This window comes from Vulpes lagopus, chromosome X (genome assembly GCF_018345385.1).
Source record: "Vulpes lagopus strain Blue_001 chromosome X, ASM1834538v1, whole genome shotgun sequence".
Classification (NCBI taxonomy): domain Eukaryota; kingdom Metazoa; phylum Chordata; class Mammalia; order Carnivora; family Canidae; genus Vulpes; species Vulpes lagopus.
Window position 1 is genome coordinate 109,807,223 of NC_054848.1, and position 17,286 is coordinate 109,824,508.

Here is a 17,286-nt window from a genome sequence, read left to right on the forward strand (position 1 = left end):
GATTTCAATGCTACAAATTATTTGCTGGGCCTCAGTTTCCCATTAAATAAGATTAAACTGGGGGGATCCCTGGGTGGCGCAGTGGTTTGGCGCCTGCCTTTGGCCCAGGGCGCGATCCTGGAGACCCGGGATCCAATCCCACATCGGGCTCCCGGTGCATGGAGCCTGCTTCTCCCTCTGCCTGTGTCTCTGCCTCTCTCTCTCTCTCTCTCTGTGACTATCATAAATAAATAAAAATTAAAAAAAAAATAAGATTAAACTGGGATGCCTGGGTGGCTCAGTGGTTGAAGGGTCTGCCTTTAGCTCAGGTCATGAACTCAGGGTCCTGGTATCGAGTCCTGTTCCAGGATCCCACGGGGAACCTCCTTCCTCTGCCTATGTCTCTGCCTGCCTCTTTGTCTCTCATGAATAAATAAATAAAATATTAAAAAAATACGTTAAATTGAATTAAATAAATGTACTCATTGCCTAGTACAAAGACACTTGCTATATTTGTTGCCTGTCCGTTTGCTGTTTTGATAGCTTAAAGATCAAATGAAGATGAAGAAAAGCACTCTACCTGTATTGTATTATAGGTAAGGTTAGAACTTCTCTTAATAAAGATGGAAGTGGGGGCAGCCCGGGTGGCTCAACGGTTTAGCGGTTTAGCGCTGCCTTCAGCCCAGGGTGTGGTCCTGGAGACCTGGGATCAAGTCCCGCATCAGGCTCCCTGCATGGAATGGAGCCTGCTTCTCCCTCTGCCTCTGTCTGTCTGTCTCTCTCTCTCTCTCTCTCTCTCTGTCTCTCATGAATAAATTAAATCCTTAAAAAAAAAAAAAAAGATGGAAGTGGTTCTATTGACCTATAAAACACACATATGATTAAGGAATTGTCAACCACTTTGTGGCACCTAACTATGATTTTTATCTATAAAATGTAAGAGAATAATATATAATGGTCACACGGGATATAGTCTAGGAATGCAAGTCTGGTTCAACATTCCTAACTCAAGTATTCCTAACTCAAGTAATGTCATCGACAATATCAATGAAGGAAGAATATCCATACATTTATACAGATGCAGAAAAAGTATGACATTCATTCAACAGCCATTCGTGATTTTTAAAAACACTCAGGTAATTAGAAATAAAAGGTAACTTCACCATCCTGATAAAGAACATCAATGAAAAAACCTACAGCTAACCCATACTTACTGGTGTTAAGATTGAATGATTCCCTCCTAACATCAGAACTATGCAGGGACCACACTTACCACTGGTATTCAACATCATACTGGATAGAAGTCCTAGCTAATGCAGTAAGGGACAGAAAAAAACACAGATAAAGTTGGGGAGGAGAAATAAACCTGTCTTTACTCACAGAAAACATAACAAAGTAGAAAATCTAAAAGAATCTACTAAAAATTAATAGATCTAATGACATTAGCAAGGTTAGAAAATGTAAGATCACTCTACAAAACTGAATTTTGTTGTTTTTTTTTAAGGATTTTATTTATTTATTCATGAGAGACACAGAGAGAGGCAGAGACATAGGCAGAGGGAGAAGCAGGCTCCATGAAGAGAGCCCAATGTGGGACTTGCTCCCGGGACTCCGGGAGCACTCCCTGAGCCAAAGGCAGATGCTCAACTGCTGAGCCACCTAGGCGTCCCTGAATTTTGCTTTTATACATAGCAGTGAATGACTGGGGACTGAAATTTTTATAAGCACCATTTGCTATATGGCACCAATAAAATATCCAATACTCCGGGATCAATGTAACAAAGTACTATAAGATTTATATATTGAAAACTATGAAAAATGCTGATGAGAGAAATGAGAGATGCAAGTAGAGTTACATATTCATTGGATCAGAGGACTCAATATTATCAATATTGTAATTCTCTCCCAAATTAATCTATAGATTCGATTCAACTCCAATTCAGTATTCAACACTCAAAATTCAAGAAAGCTTCTTTTTAAGAAATTTAGGTGATTCTAAAAGTTATATAGAAAAACAAATAATCTAGGACAACCAAAGCAATTTTGAAAAAGAAAAAGTTGGGGCAGCCCCTGTGGCGCAGTGGTTTAGTGCCGCCTGCAGCCTGGGGTGTGATCCTGGAGACCCGGGATCGAGTCCCACGTCAGGCTCCCTGCATGGAGCCTGCTTCTCCCTCTGCCTGTGTCTCTGCCTCTCTCTCTCTCTCTCTCTCTCTCTCTGTCTCTCTGTCTCTATGAATAAATAAATAAAAATCTTTAAAAAAAAGAAAAAGAAAGTTGGAGGCCTCAAACTCACTCATTTCAAGACTTACTATTAAACTACAACTATTCAAAACACTAGGATATTGGCAAAAGAATAAACCCTTAGATCAGTGGAACAGAGCAGACAGTCCAGAAATTGACCCACACATATACAGTCAATTGATTTTTGACAAAAATGTCAACTTAATTCAATAAAGGATAGTCTTTTAGTCTTTCAATAAATAATGATGGAATGATGGGGTATACTTATATTTCAGTGAACCTCAACCCAAACCTTACTCTATACATACAATTTGAAATTGATCATAGATGGAAATGTAAACCCTAAAGCTAAAAAACTTCTAGAAAAAAAATAGAAGCAAATCTTCATGACTTTGTATCTGATAATCATGTATAGGACAGAAGAACATGAACCATTAAAGAAAAAAATGATCATTTGAAATTCATCATAATTTAAAACGTTTGCTCTTTGAAAGACAGTTACAAAATAAAAAAGCAGACAGACAAGCCAGACTGAGAAAAGTATTTACAAAACAAATGAGATAAAGGGCTGATAACAAAAATATATATAGAACCCTTAAAACTGCATTAAAAAAACCTAAAAGTTAATAGACACTTGCTCAAAATCATTAGTCATGAGGAAATATGCAGAATGAAATTACAGTAAGATATCACTAGCTATGTACTAGAATGTCTAAAATTAAAAAAGGCAATAACAAGGGTGTCAAGGATATGGAGCAACTAGAACCTTCTATTGCTGGTAGGAATCAAAAACAGCATAGTTTGACAATTCCTTACAATGTTAAATAAACACTAATTCTAAAACCCACGCATCTCATTCCTTGGTATTTACCTAAGAGAACTATACACACAAAAACCCAAATATAAATGTTTATAGCAGGGCACCTGCAGGGCTCAATCCCTGGATCTGGGACACAGGATCACACCCAGAGCTGAAGGCAGATGCCCAACTACTGAGCCACCCAGTCACCCCCTAATGGAGCCTCTGTCTCGCAGAAAGTAGACCAGGAGTTGCTAGCCTTTTCTGCAACCAGCTGTTCATTTTATTGCTGCAGTATAGTCCGAGCCCAGGGTCCAACACTGGGTATTGCCTTCAGTGAGCATCTGCCTTCAGCTCAGGTCGTGATCCCAGGGTCCTAGGATCGAGTCCAGCATCAGGAGCCTGCTTCTCCCTCTGCCTATGTCTCTGCCTCTCTCTGTGTCTCTCATGAATAAATAAATAAAATCCTTTTAAAAATGTTCATAACAAACAAGTTTTTTCGTAATAAAAAAAAACTTAAATTACCCAAATGTCCATCATGGTGAATGGATAAACAAATTTTGATATGTTCATATAATGGAATTCTACTCAGCAATAAAAGGCAGCAAACTATGGATAAATGCAACAACATAGATGACTCAAAAGCATTATGTTAGGGGCACCTGGATGGCTCAGTTGGTTAAGTTTCCAACTCTTGTTTTCAGCTCAGGTTGTGATCTCAAGGTCTTGGGATTGAGCCCCATGTCAGGCTCCATGCTCAGTGGGGAGTCCCCTTGGTATTTTCTCTTTCCCTCTCCCTCTGTTCTTCCCACCTCCCCTCCATCTGCTCACACTCACTGGCTCTCTCTTAAAATAAATAAATAGGGGATCCCTGGGTGGCTCAGCAGTTTAGCGCCTGCCTTCGGCCCAGGGCACAATCCTGGAGTCCCAGGATCGAGTCCCACATCAGGCTCCCTGCATGGAGCCTGCTTCTCCCTCTGCCTGTGTCTCCGCCTCTCTCTCTCTCTGTACTCTCATGAATAAATAAATAAAATCTTTAAAAATAAAATAAAATAAATAAAATATTTTAGGAAAAAAAAGCATTATGTTAAAGTGAAATAAGCAAACTCAAAGGCTACACATTTTGATCCCTTTTATGAACCTCTAGAAATGATAAAACTATTTATTATAGAGACAGAAATAAGAGCAGTAGTAAGGAGGGGGTTAACTACAAAGGAGAATGAGGGAATATTCTGGGTGACAGAAAACTCTATTATCTTGATTTCAGTGGTGGTACAACCTATAGAATTTTGTCAAAATTCATAGATTTGTAAATACCTAAAAAGGGTGAATTTTATTGTATGTAAATTACGCCTCAATAAACCAGAAAAACAAAACCAAAACTGCGTACCACGCCATCAGGTATGGCCATGTATTTTAGGCAGAGATCTACAACTGATCAAAATGAAAAGTGCTGAGTTTTAATCCGTCAGTGTAAGAATCAGGATTAAAGGACAGAAAGACAGGGAAGACCGACAAGGTTCATGACAGTTTTGTCTGTGTGTCTTTAACTGCTCATTGACATAGTTGTGTAAAAAAGGGCTTGGGTAGGAAGGTGATAAATGTGTAATTTAGGACCAATGTACCCCATTTGCTACTTATTTGAAACAAATCAACTTAAAATGATAAATGGCCACTAACTGTCCCTACCGACTGCTTGAGTTTGTAGATGACTCACTTAAAATGACTGCTTGAGGAGACAGGAACGTTAAAGTACTAATTTTCTTCATTTTGCAACTGTTCTGATTTACAAGAGCAGAGAAGAAGCACTTCTATTTTATGCAATTTCTTTGTCTTGATTAGAATTTGTTAGACTCACAGTAGAAGCTTATCTTGGCAGCAGAGGCTGCAGGGTGTGAGAAGGTGAAGAGTTGTCCAAAACCCCCAACGGGCCTTTTTCCCTGTTTGGTAGGCTGTTCAAGTGATAGTTGTAGGCAGGTTGTCTAGTGGTGGATAAACCTGTGTGCAAGGTCCCAGGTTTGCAGGGAGCTACTGTCAAAACAGTGGTAGGAGTCTTAAGTAGCATTCTCAGAGCCCAAGGCAGACATAACTGAAAAATAAACTACAGAACACTTGTCTTCATTTCTTCACTCATTTCTTCACCCAACAAATATTTACTGGCTGCCCATTCTGGCACAGGCCTTGTTAAGGTTGAAGACAGAGATGAATTCCTGGCCTACAGTAGCTTGCAATCTGCTGGTGGGCAGTGGTAGGGGTATATCAGGTGCAATAGCAGTCAACAGGCCAAAGTGCACCTGAATTGAAGAGGAAATCTATAGTTTTGATTTATTCCTCCCATTCTCTATCAGCTCTCAGAGCCCAAGAGTTCACCAAGAAGATAAAACTGGTAGCCATTCTAAGGAGCAAGAACAGCATATACAACAGAAATCTAAGTAAGTACGACAGAGCCAGGAAACTGCACAAAGTTCTGGGGCACTGAGAATCTGGTGAAAATGGTGTATGAGACCAGAGAGGTAGGCACGAACCAGGAAGGGTGAGAGCTTTTTGTAAGCTGTGCCAAAGGGTCAGATGTTAGTTGGAGGAAGAAGCAACATGAAGCCGATTAACAGTGTAACAGTGGAGTAACAAACCAAGATTTGCATTCAGAAAGATGATTCCAAGAGCAAGCCAAGAATAGACAGAGGCAAAAGGTAGATGCAGAGGAGATCCACCTTTCTTTTTTGGGGGAGTTGAAAACCTGGTGGTGGATCAGGAAGATGGTGTTGATTGAGGCAGCAGAGAACCTAAGCAATGAGGTTCTTCACAAACCCAACCTTCAGGCATCAGAAAGAAATGCCCCATTCTCCCACCCATGGTCATCTCTAGCTAGCAATCATGATTGTTTCTCTTTAAACCCCACTAGAGTAGCATTTCCCTAAGGACAAGAATGGTGATACATACAGACACACATACTTCCAGGGCCTAACAACAGATGTTTAGTAACTGTGTTGACTGACTGACTGACTGAATGAGTAAATAAATGAATGAACTGATAGTCTGGGCCCCAGAAACCATTAGGGGGCTGTTGTCAAATGCCACTGATGGGTTATGTTGGAAATTGATAAGCTACCCATTACATGGAAAGTTGAACTGGGTATCTTTGGAAGTCTCTTCCAATGTGAAGATTTTATGATTCAAGGCCCCTGCCCTGTGAAAGTAACAAGTGACTGAAAAGGGGCCAGGTGAGATGTTTTAAAGAAAGCTAAAAAAATTGGTCCAATGAAAACTGTCAAGGGGTGAGTTTGTAGTATCAGGAAATAAATAAGCTAAAAAACAGACGAATTTTTTTATAGAGACCATACAAAAAGGGAACTGTCAAAATTAAGCTTCTGAAGGCAGTCAGCATAATACACGTCAGGCCCCTCCATATCAGAGGGAGGGAATATCAGGTGCTTGGAGCGTAAACCCAGAAGCAAGGTCTAGAAAGAAACGGAAGTAGGCAAGGGGGCATAATTAGAAAAGGAAGAGTAGGCAGCAGTAGGCAGAGGTCCACATAAGTGAACAGTGAGCACCAAGATACTGAGCAATGAGAAAGCAGACAGAAGATGACAATAGGGAAAATCTGGTAAAAAGCAATTACTAAGCATCAACATCACCAATGGTCAGCAAAGTCCCAATGACAGGCATGGGTCTAGGCAAAGCTCAAGTTCCCAAGAGGCTTGGCTAAAAGAAAGCATACTCCTATCATACTCCTATCCTGGGGTACTGCCCACTGTACCCAGAAAAGGACTTCACAGGGGTGAAAGAGAATAGGGCCCAGTTTCTGGCATGGAAATACAAATCCAGTCTTTTTTTTTTTTTTTTTTTTTTGATAGGCACGCAGTGAGAGAGAGAAAGAGAGGCAGAGACAGAGACACAGGCAGAGGGAGAAGCAGGCTCCATGCACGGGGATCCCGACGTGGGATTCGATCCCGGGTCTCCAGGATCGCGCCCTGGGCCAAAGGCAGGCGCTAAACCACTGCGCCACCCAGGGATCCCTACAAATCCAGTCTTAATCATAAGGAACTAGGCAAGAGAAGCCTTACAAAAACCTAAGCACACAAAGTCAGAATGAGACTGGCAGACACACTGACCTGCTGAGCTAAGCAACTTAAGGTTCCTGAAATTCTCCCCGACTCAGGACAGGCTGGGGCCCAACAGTGGTTCAGGGCTGACCCGTCCCAACTCTGTCCACTGGAAAACTGTGAAGACATGGAAGTCAGCAGGCCTCAGAGCCCTCCTAACATCGGACAGCATGAGGCAAGGCCATAAGCAGAGAATACCAATGAGAGAGACAGAGACAGTGTGTCACATGGGAAAGAGCAGCGAAAAGTAATTACAGAATTCCAATTACAGAGATCTCTTCTCTGCTTTCTCCACCCGCCACCACACTGCCCTAATCCAGAATACATTTCTTAAAAAGCTCTATGGCCCATAGGTATTACACAGAAATCTATTCATTTTTATATTTACGGCCATACCTAGAAAAAAATAATTATTAGGCATCAGTTCCTTGGTCAAGACCCATGCCCCCAACTACATATACAACGTTTTGTGGGAAGATCAGATTCCCACTACATTTTTTCCTAATGTACCCATATCATGATCAGGGATGATCATGAACATATAATTGAGGGGACATCCCATACTGCTACTCTTATTTCCCATTCTGAACCACAGACTTACACATATCCTTAATGGTTTTAAGCAACACTCTGGCCTATCTACTCTCACTGTACAGATAAAAGTCTGAGGACCACTGAGGAAAGTTATATGAAAAACTGCCTCAAAAATTACACAAAAAAACTAGTGGTGGAGCCAGCAATAAAATTTCGATGCCTTTACTCCTTCAATGTTTGCAGTGTCAACAAATGTGGTACAGATGCCAGTCATTAGGAAGCAAACTTGAGTCAAATGCAATCCCATTCTTATTTTTAACCCTTCCCACTGAGCTCACACATAGCCCAACAGAAAACCTCTTTTCATCTGCACAGACGTTCTTTGATACATGACAGAGTAGAAATCCACTAGAGGTTACACAATTTAGATTATCCAACTCCAAAGCAAGAGAAAGCCTCAAGCAACACCATCTGATTATGAGATTTTGCTGCTTTGGAGAATTAATCAAATTCATCCTAGAGGCTCATCTGCTGCATGATACACTCATTCCTTGATATCGACACTCCCTAACAAATTTCAACACAAGATGTGCTGATGACTTCTCTTCCTAGTACTTTCTGATCTTCATCTGTTACTATGACTAGCATTTGAAGCAATGTAAATAAGCAGGAGGTTGCTTGATTCCTAATATCTATATAATCCTTTGTACTTATATGAAAGCTGGGAAGATAGAAAGGGTCTCATTTACAAAATACTTTTCACTGTTACTTCTGAATATAATATAAATGAAAAGAGAAGGTGAGAAAGTCTAATAACTGGCAAATCATGAATAACTGAGTTGCTATAACATTTGAAGAATGTGATTTAAATTATTCAACAATATTCATCTGTAATCAAATAGAATTTTGTTGACAACTTGGTATATTTAGAAAAGCTAAACAAATATATATTGTACACCAAAAACTTAACCTTGACCCACTTTTGTTACCTAAAAGTATACGCTGTTCCTTAAGTACAGTTTATTCTTCCAATTAGTGGGCCCTGAATAAAAAAAAACTAAAATTGGGACACCTGGGTGGCTCAGCAGTTGAGTCTCTGCCTTTGCCTCTGGAATTCTGGAACTGAGTCCTGCTTTGGGCTCCTGCACGGAAGCCTGCTTCTCCTCCCTCTGCCTATGTCTCTGCCTCTCTCTGTCTCTCATGAATAAATAAATAAAATCTTAAAAAAAAAAACCACCTAAAATTTACCTAAAACCACATTTTCTTTAACTCACAATAACTTATGTTGAACAAATAAGTGAAACGAGCTATATTCATCTCCAGAATCACAGAGGTAAGAAAAAAAAAAATCAATGAAAAATTTCTATTGTAAAAAAAGAGTAACTCTGTGAAGAAACTTAACAAATACTACCCCAGCCAGGTGATCAAGTTGATACCATCAGCGACAAGTCATGCTGATACTACACATGGTGGATATGATGCAATGAGAACAGCCCTTTACTTCTCTAGCCTTCTTCTAAAAAGCCATGACCCACATCTTACCTTGAGGAAAAAAATAGACAAATCTTAGTTGAGGGATATTCTACAAAGTCCCTCATCAGTATTCTTCAAAAATCTCAACGTCACCAAAACCAAGGAAAATCTGAAAAACTGTCACAGCCAAGGAGCCTAAGGAGATGTGAGGACTAAATATAATATGGTATCCTAGATGCAATCCTGGAACAGAAAAAGGACATTAGGGACAAACTAAAGAGATGAGAAGAAAGTATGGACTTTAGATAATATCAACATTGGTTCATTAATTATGACAAATATATCATACTAACTAAGATAAGATACAGGGAAACTGCGTGTGGGTATATATGCAAACGCAAAGTTCCTGTAGGGGCACTTAGGTGGCTCAGTGTTTGAGTATCTGCCTTCAGCTCAGGTCATAATCCCAGGGTCCTGGGATCAAGTCCCAATCAAGCTCCTCGCAAGGAGCCTGCTTCTCCCTCTGCCTGTATCTCTGCCTCTCTGTGTCTCTCATGAATTAAAAAAAAAAAAAAGGTTCCTGTAAATCTAAGTGTTTCAAATGAAAAAGTTTACTAACAGACGTTAAAAACAAATTTTGAAAATGAGTACTGGATTCTTACATGTAGCAAACAGATGCAATATATAAGAGATATTAGACGGTGACATTGAGAAATTAAGTGTAAACCCAAACACTAAAGCTAACACTCTCCCTTTTTGGCATCTCTCTCAAACTCAAGGAGTCATCTTAGACCATATTAGCCTGAACTTACGTTAATAAATATACGCAGCAAAAAAAAGTCCCCAATTTTTCTATCTGCCTTATGGCAAATGTGTTGTTTTCGGTCACATGAAATGTATTGAATCATAATGAGGCATGCTGCTGGTTATCTTCTCTACTGAGGAGTCAAACCAGAACTTCAAAACTATTAATAATGTACTAAAGGTTAACTTCAACAAAAAGCTAACTGTTCACTTCCTGTGTGCCTTTCCTTCTGGAACCATCTTTCTGAGAAGTGCTTTAAGTGTCTGTCAGACGCCAAGCACATGAATTAGGGATGGAAGGGAAGCTGACCCTGGTCATCTGTCTTGGAGCAAGTACTATCACTTGCTTTAATTCCTCTTCCATCATCCTTTGCTCCCTCTGAATCTGGTGATATCTAGGAGCGAACTTTGTTTATGACACACGCTGTATATCATTTGAAGAAGCTTTGTGTTTATGTGAAGCAAAGCAGTGTTCTTTTTCAAAGCTCTCAGTTCTTAAAATATCGGAACTTGCAAAAAACCACATGCAGGGTAGTCATTATCCCTTCAGATCAATAGCTCAGTCACTGCTATGAGATATTAAAAAAGGAGTTAGGGAGACAAGCAAATCTTTAGAGTTGCCATCTATTCTGGCAAAAAGCAGCATAGTTGAGAGGCACAAACATATTAAAACCCATTTTAGCAAGTGAGTTCTTGCCAAGCAAAAAATCCTGGACCACTCTGTCTACCTAAGTGTTTTCACAGTGGTTTGAGCTAGCCGGCAATTAAATTCTAGGCACAGTTACAGGCAAACAGAGGCTTGGAGGTTGAGGAATGAGAGTGGATGTGGGCAACAGCTGGACACGGAGCATTTGCAAAACACATTAACTAACCGCCTCCAGCACAAATATTCACAAAAATATTCATTAATGTTACATCCCTTCACCAACTGAATACACTTCACACTTTGAATAAGAATTTGAAATGTGTCAGTTGCCTATACCTGTCTCTGATTAAAGTAAAACTTAAAGGGAGATACCACAAAATAATGGAGAAGATTCCGCTCAGTAAGAAGTATGCTATCTGGAAACTCACATTTAAAAAACAATCTCTTGGGGGCGCCTGACTGTCTCAGTCAGGAGAGCATGTGGCTATTGACTTTAGGGTCATGAGTTCTCACCCCATGTTGGGGGCAGAGTTTACTTTAAAACAAAAATCTCTTAGGGGCGCCTGGATGACGCAGTCAGTTAAGTGTCCAACTCTTAGTTTCAGCTCAGGTCATGATCTCAGGGTTGTGAGATTGAGCCCCACGTGCCCTGCATCCCCCGAGGTGGGCTCCACACTCAGCATGGAGTCAGCTTGAGATTCTCCCTGCCCCTACTGCCTCGTGCTCTCTCTCAAATAAATAAATAAATAAATCTTTTTAAAAATATCTCTCAGAATACACTTAGTGACTTATTTCCAAAGAGTTTAGTATGGAAAGGAGAAAAAATTAGTAGCTTTATTTACAGTAACAGAATCTGGTAAACACTCTTTAGACAAGTGATTAGGGTCAACACCAAGAGTGATTAAGTCATGTTGAGGATATGTACCCTTGATATGGTGTGATGAAAATGGTACTTCATCTCTTCAGTCTTTCTCCCAAAATGCAACAGCCCCAGTCTAATCATAAGAAAAACAGACAAATCTCAATTGACAAACATAGTATAAAATACCTGACCAGTACTGCTTAAAACTCAACATCATTTAAACCAAGGGAAATCTGAGAAACTGTGGCAGCCACGAGGAATCTAAGGAAATATGGTACCTAAACATGATGCGGTATCCTGAGTAGTACCCTAGAACAGAAAAATGATATTCATGGAAAACTGAAGAAATATAAATAAAGTATGGACTTTAGTTAATAATGTACTCATATTGGAACGCCTGGGTGGCTCAGTGGTTCAGCGTCTGCCTTTAGCTCAGGGCGTGATCCCGGTGTCCCAGGGTCAAGTCCCGCATCAGGCTCTTCACAGGGAGCCTGCATCTCCCTCTGCCTATGTCTCTGGCCTCTCTCTGTGTGTCTCTCATGAATAAACAGTCTTTAAAAAATAATAATAATATATTCATATTGGTTCATTAATTGTGACAAATTGTAGATTACTAGTGTAAGATGTTTATAATATAGGAAACTGCACATGGGATATATGAAAACTGTACGATCTAAACAACTTCTGTAAATCTATAAATATTCTACAATTTAACGATCTTAAAAATATTTTAAAAATATTTTCTTGGTTTTCTCCCATCCCCATTCAAATCTTGTGCTTCTGGGCAGCCCGGGTGGCTCAGCGGTTTAGCGCCGCCTTCAGCTCAGGGCGTGATCCTGGAGACCTGGGATCAAGTCCCCCATCGGGCTTCCTGCATGGAGCCTGCTTCGCCCTCTGCCTGTGTCTCTGCCTCTCTCTCTCTCTCTCTCTCTGCCTCTCATGAATAAACAAATAAAATATTTTTTAAAAAAATATTGTGCTTCTAACCAATTATCCGAAAGACAATCAATGAGCCTTGGGCATCTACTGTGAGAAAAAAAAAAAAACCTGCCATAATTTTCTGTGGGTCACCTAATAGTCATCGGGTGGGAATGGTTTGTCAAAATTGTGTCCTGGAGTCAAACAAGGAGCAAATTTAAAGACAAAGGCAAGGGGCACCAGTTGATTAAATGTCTGCCTTTGGCTCAGGTCATGATCTCAGGGTCCTAGGACTGAACCCTGCATTGGGCTCCCTACTCAACGGGGAGTTTCCCTATGCCTCTCACTCCTGCTCGTTCTTGCTCTCTTTCAAATAAATAAATAAATAAAATCTTAAAAAAAATAAAGGCAAAATCAAGGACGAGTGACCTTTAACAATGAAGTCAATCTATCAGCAGTTTGATGGTGTAAGCACAGCCCCAGAATCTAAACGAAGCCAAGAATATGCACATCCAAACCTTGCTAATACTTTGAAATGCTTTAAATAGAGGTCTAGAAACTACAACCTAAGCTTTAGCAAAAAATTCTTTTAACCCTGTGTAATAAACACTTTAAAAAACAATTTTAAAAATAGAGCTCCAACACTGGAATCATGGGCAGCATCAGTTTTACAATCATTTCCTGGATTTGGATGGCACTAGATAAAAGTTGGATTCAGAGAGGTGAAGGTTGGAAAATACTATGTAATTTTTAAAGTCCAGGTTTGGGTTGATTGATCAAGTCGGCCTTGTTTACATTTCAGTGGACCTCTGAAGACATGAACTGATAAAATGGCAGAGGGGTGGGGGACAGCTGGAAAGTAGTTTCTTACTCACGGTTGGTCAGAAATAACGTAACTTAATTTCAAAATTGGTTTAAAACAGCACTTCATATTTTAGCCAGTCTTCAGTTAATATATTTATAGAACACTGCTTCTTAAACATTCTTATGCATCACCATCACCTGGAAAGTTTGATGAAAACACAAGTATAGCCAGTCCCCACCCGAGATTGTGATGCACTCTGAGTCAGAGGCCTCACAATTGCATTTCTGACAGCTTCCCTGTGATGCACATACTGGTCTTTTCTCAATATTCCAGCATTAGAGGGCCTATGATCCTAAATAAAATTCAAAACCAAATCTAAATGATTTGGGAATTTTCTGCTCTTTTTCTTTAGCAACAAGTATTTTTTGAACATTTAATCCAGTGCTCAGCATTATCCTAGACACTGACTCTACACATAGAGCAGCGAATAAGTAAAGGCACACGTGCCCTCTTAGATCTAGTTCTACAGAGGGAGGCAGCTAATAACCAGTTCCAAGTCTCATTATTTTTTTTAAGATTTTATTTATTTATTCATGAGAGACACAGAAAGAGGCAGAAACATAGGCAGAGGGAGAAGCAGGCTCCCTGTGGGGAGTCTGATGTGGGACTTGATCCCAAGACCCTGGGATCACGACCTGAGCCCAAGGCAGATGCTCAATCACTGAGCCACCCAGGCATTTCCCAAGACTCATTATTAATTACAGCTGCAGTTCTCCCTCTCCCTCTGCTGCTCCCCCTGCTTGTGCTTTCTCTCTTTCTAATAAATAAATAAAATCTTTAAAAACAACAACTGCAGAAAGACCTACTTAAGTACAAGGGGCTATGGCACCCTGGGAGACTGGGTGACCTGACCTCGGAGGGGATAACGGAAGGCTTTTCCTTAAGGAAGTGATGCCTGAGCTTAGTTCTGAAGGAGGAATAACAATGGGGTGTTTGGGGAGAGGGTTCTACACAGTGGGAGCAGTGTGCAGTAGGAGGATAGAACCCTGAGGGAAGGCCAGTGGGACTGCAATGTACAAGGGATGGGTCAGAGGTCAGAGATGTTGCACAGGCAAGCAGAGCCTGGCAGACATGATAAGAAGGAGTTTAAATCTAACCTTCAGTGTGAGGGGAGCCACAAGGGAGTCTTAGCATGAAAATGACTTTAATGTAAGTTAAAAAAAAAAAAAATCAGTCTAGCTGCTTTGCAGAATGGATTCAGAGTGCCCAGGGTGGATCCAAAATATATCCAGGAGGCATACTGTTAGAATTTGGTGATGGACTGCAGAAGATGGAATGAGGGAGAGAATGAAAGACTCCAGGGTAACTTCTAAGACTGTATAACACGCTATGGAATGATTAGCAGTGCTTTTCCAATGTGACTTGTGCTTTTCTCCGTGCCTAGGAAAAGACGACTCACAAAAATAAACAGGAGGATAACAGATCAGATGCTTCCCTTTTCCAAGAAGGGAAAATGCCTTTTGAGAGTATATCTATTAGGCTCAAAGTGAACCTTATTGTCTCCTTTCACTCTTCTCGAAGCAAAGACTGACAGGGCTAGTCCTCTCATTTAGAAGAGCATTTAATTTTTACCTTTTTGCATGGCATTTATCGCTTTTTGCCTCGTATTTTTGTTACATATTCTATGTATCTTATTTCCTTTTTCCAAACTGTAAGTTCCCTAATGAAAGATAATAATCACTACAGCAACAAGAAATTCCAGAGATAATCTATGTCCTGAAATCTAGAGGTGCTGGAGGTGGGAAGGGGATTAGAGAAAAAACAGGCAGAAAAGCCTTTCCTTTTGTCCCATGAACCTAATGGGGTGTCCTTTAAAAATGGTGCACAGGAGTACAAGGTGCTCATGAAGTATTTTACATTGAAATATACTTAAATCACCACTGGAATATAATGAAATAAAATAGAAAAGGCTTGCAAAGCACTGCTTTCTGTATCTGGAAGAACAACTAAGTAACATTTGGATGACCAAGGGGGAACATGGAAAATACTTCCATTCCTTTTAATGTCACCACATCCTTTAAACTGCACTGACAACAGCTGACTAAAACGAATGAAAGTTCTAGAGCGGACTCAGATCATGAATAACTTGGACTCTTAGAAAACAAAACTTCACCACCCACCCCCACAAAACCCCCATAAAACAAGTATGTGCAACATTCCGAACTGAGTGTTGCAAAGGGATCTTAGTTCCTTCCTTCTTAGGGAGCTCAGCTTACCTGAAGAGCCAAGACAAAACCCCCTAATCCAAAATCTGTGACAAATGCCTCAGTCCAGGTCCTAGCATTATAATCCATCAATCCGGCATTCACTGGATAAGACCTTGTACTGCTTGCTCTAAGTGAGACTGGCATAATGGTGCTCTTCCCTAACTACTTTCAGATAAGGCCTCGGATTCGAGCATGTTGAAACCAGCCCCGAGTTACGGGAGGCCTTATAACAACAACTCGGAATGGTTTTTCTCACTCACGCCTTTATCCGAATGGCAACTTCTCAGGGAGGCTTTTCTTTGTCATCCTGTGAAAAACTGCAACCTCCACCACCTGACACTTCCTATCTTCCCTTCCCTGCTTTCAGTTTCCCTTTATCACTCATCACTAGCATACAAGATATTACATTATTCATCTGGTTTATTGTCTGTTTCCCTGTCTCCCAACTGTCCTCTCCGTCCAAATCTCTTCTTCCATTCTTCCTGAACACTTGGGTTTTCAGCTAGAAACTCCATTTTGTGTCTCCCTTGCAGCAAGGGTGGGCTGTACGAAAAAGATCCCGCCAAAGGTTATGCGTGTAAGAGTGATTTGTAAACTTCACTGGCCATTTTCATAAAGAGGTTTGCACAGCACCCCCTCTTTCCTTCCAGCTGGCTGGAACTCGAAAATTAACTGCTAAGAAATGTGAAACTGCCCCATTAGCCTGGGACCCCAAATGACCCAAAGCAACAGAGGCTGTCTCTTTCCTCTGGGCTAAGTACACGCCAGAGAAGCAAAGCTTACCTTTTCTGGTTTTGGAGCTCTCTGTTACATTAGTTTACCCTTTGCCCTAACAACACTCTCCCACATAAAAATATAAGGTCAGGGGCGCCTGGCTGACTCAGTTGGTGGAGCATGCGACTCTTGATCTGGGGGTCATGAGTTCAAGCCCCACATTGGGGGTACAGATGACACACACACAGAAATAAAATCTTGACAATAAAACAAAATGTAAGGTCCATGGGGGGGCAGACGTTTTTGTCGGTCTTGCTCACCAGTTTATCACAAGCTAGTAGAATAGTGCCTGACACCTGGTAGGGTACTCAATAAATATTTATGAATCGATTATTAAACAGACTTTATTATCATTACCCTTCTACATCTCCCAGTCACTTTCATGGCTTCAGCAGATCCAGATTACAAGCTTCAAAGTGCTCCTGAGACCGTGACCCTGAAGTTGCTATCCTCTATTCGCTGACATGTCCCCACTCCTCCACTGAGTGTGCCCTTTAGCCCCACAAGTCTTTCAGTTTCCCAATGTGCCGGGCTCTTGCCTAACTCCGGGCCTCCGAACAAGCTGGTTCCAATACCTACTCCCAAGCCCCTCTGCAGAGAGAGTCCTTCATTGCTTCAGTTCTCTGTTCAATTCTTACCTCCTCAGACAGAACTTGTCAGCTACTCTTTATCAAAAACAAACCTTCTTTTATTCATTTTACTCACACCTTATGAAAATGAGTAAGTATAGTATTTGTTGGCTTTTTAATTTTTTTTAAAGTTTTATTTATTTATTCATGAGAGACACACACAGAGAAACAGAGACACAGGCAGAGGGAGAATCAGGCTCCTTGTGGTGAACCCTATATGGGAATCGGGATTCTGATCCCAGGACCCCAGGATCACACCCTGAGCCAAAGGCAGATGCTCCTGTTGGCTTATTTTTAAGTTGTCAATTAGATTATAAGCTCCATAAGGACCCAAACTAGTTCCATTTTTACTCACCACTTGGTTCCCAGGGCTTAGCACAGTGGTGGGCTGGTCAGAAGTCAACAAAGGGAATGAATGCACTAAAGATACTGAGTGTTTGTTTTTAAGTATT

The 17,286-nt window shown here is 40.7% G+C and overlaps 1 protein-coding gene and 1 pseudogene across 1 annotated transcript in view; one reads left to right on the forward strand and one right to left on the reverse strand.

Annotated features, from left to right (window-relative positions):
• The window catches only part of ATP11C (ATPase phospholipid transporting 11C), a 184,540-nt gene that overhangs the window by 142,898 nt on the left and 24,356 nt on the right, over positions 1-17,286 (reverse strand). The gene's annotated exons all lie outside the window — the stretch shown is intronic.
• LOC121483727 lies at positions 816-905 on the forward strand (annotated as a pseudogene).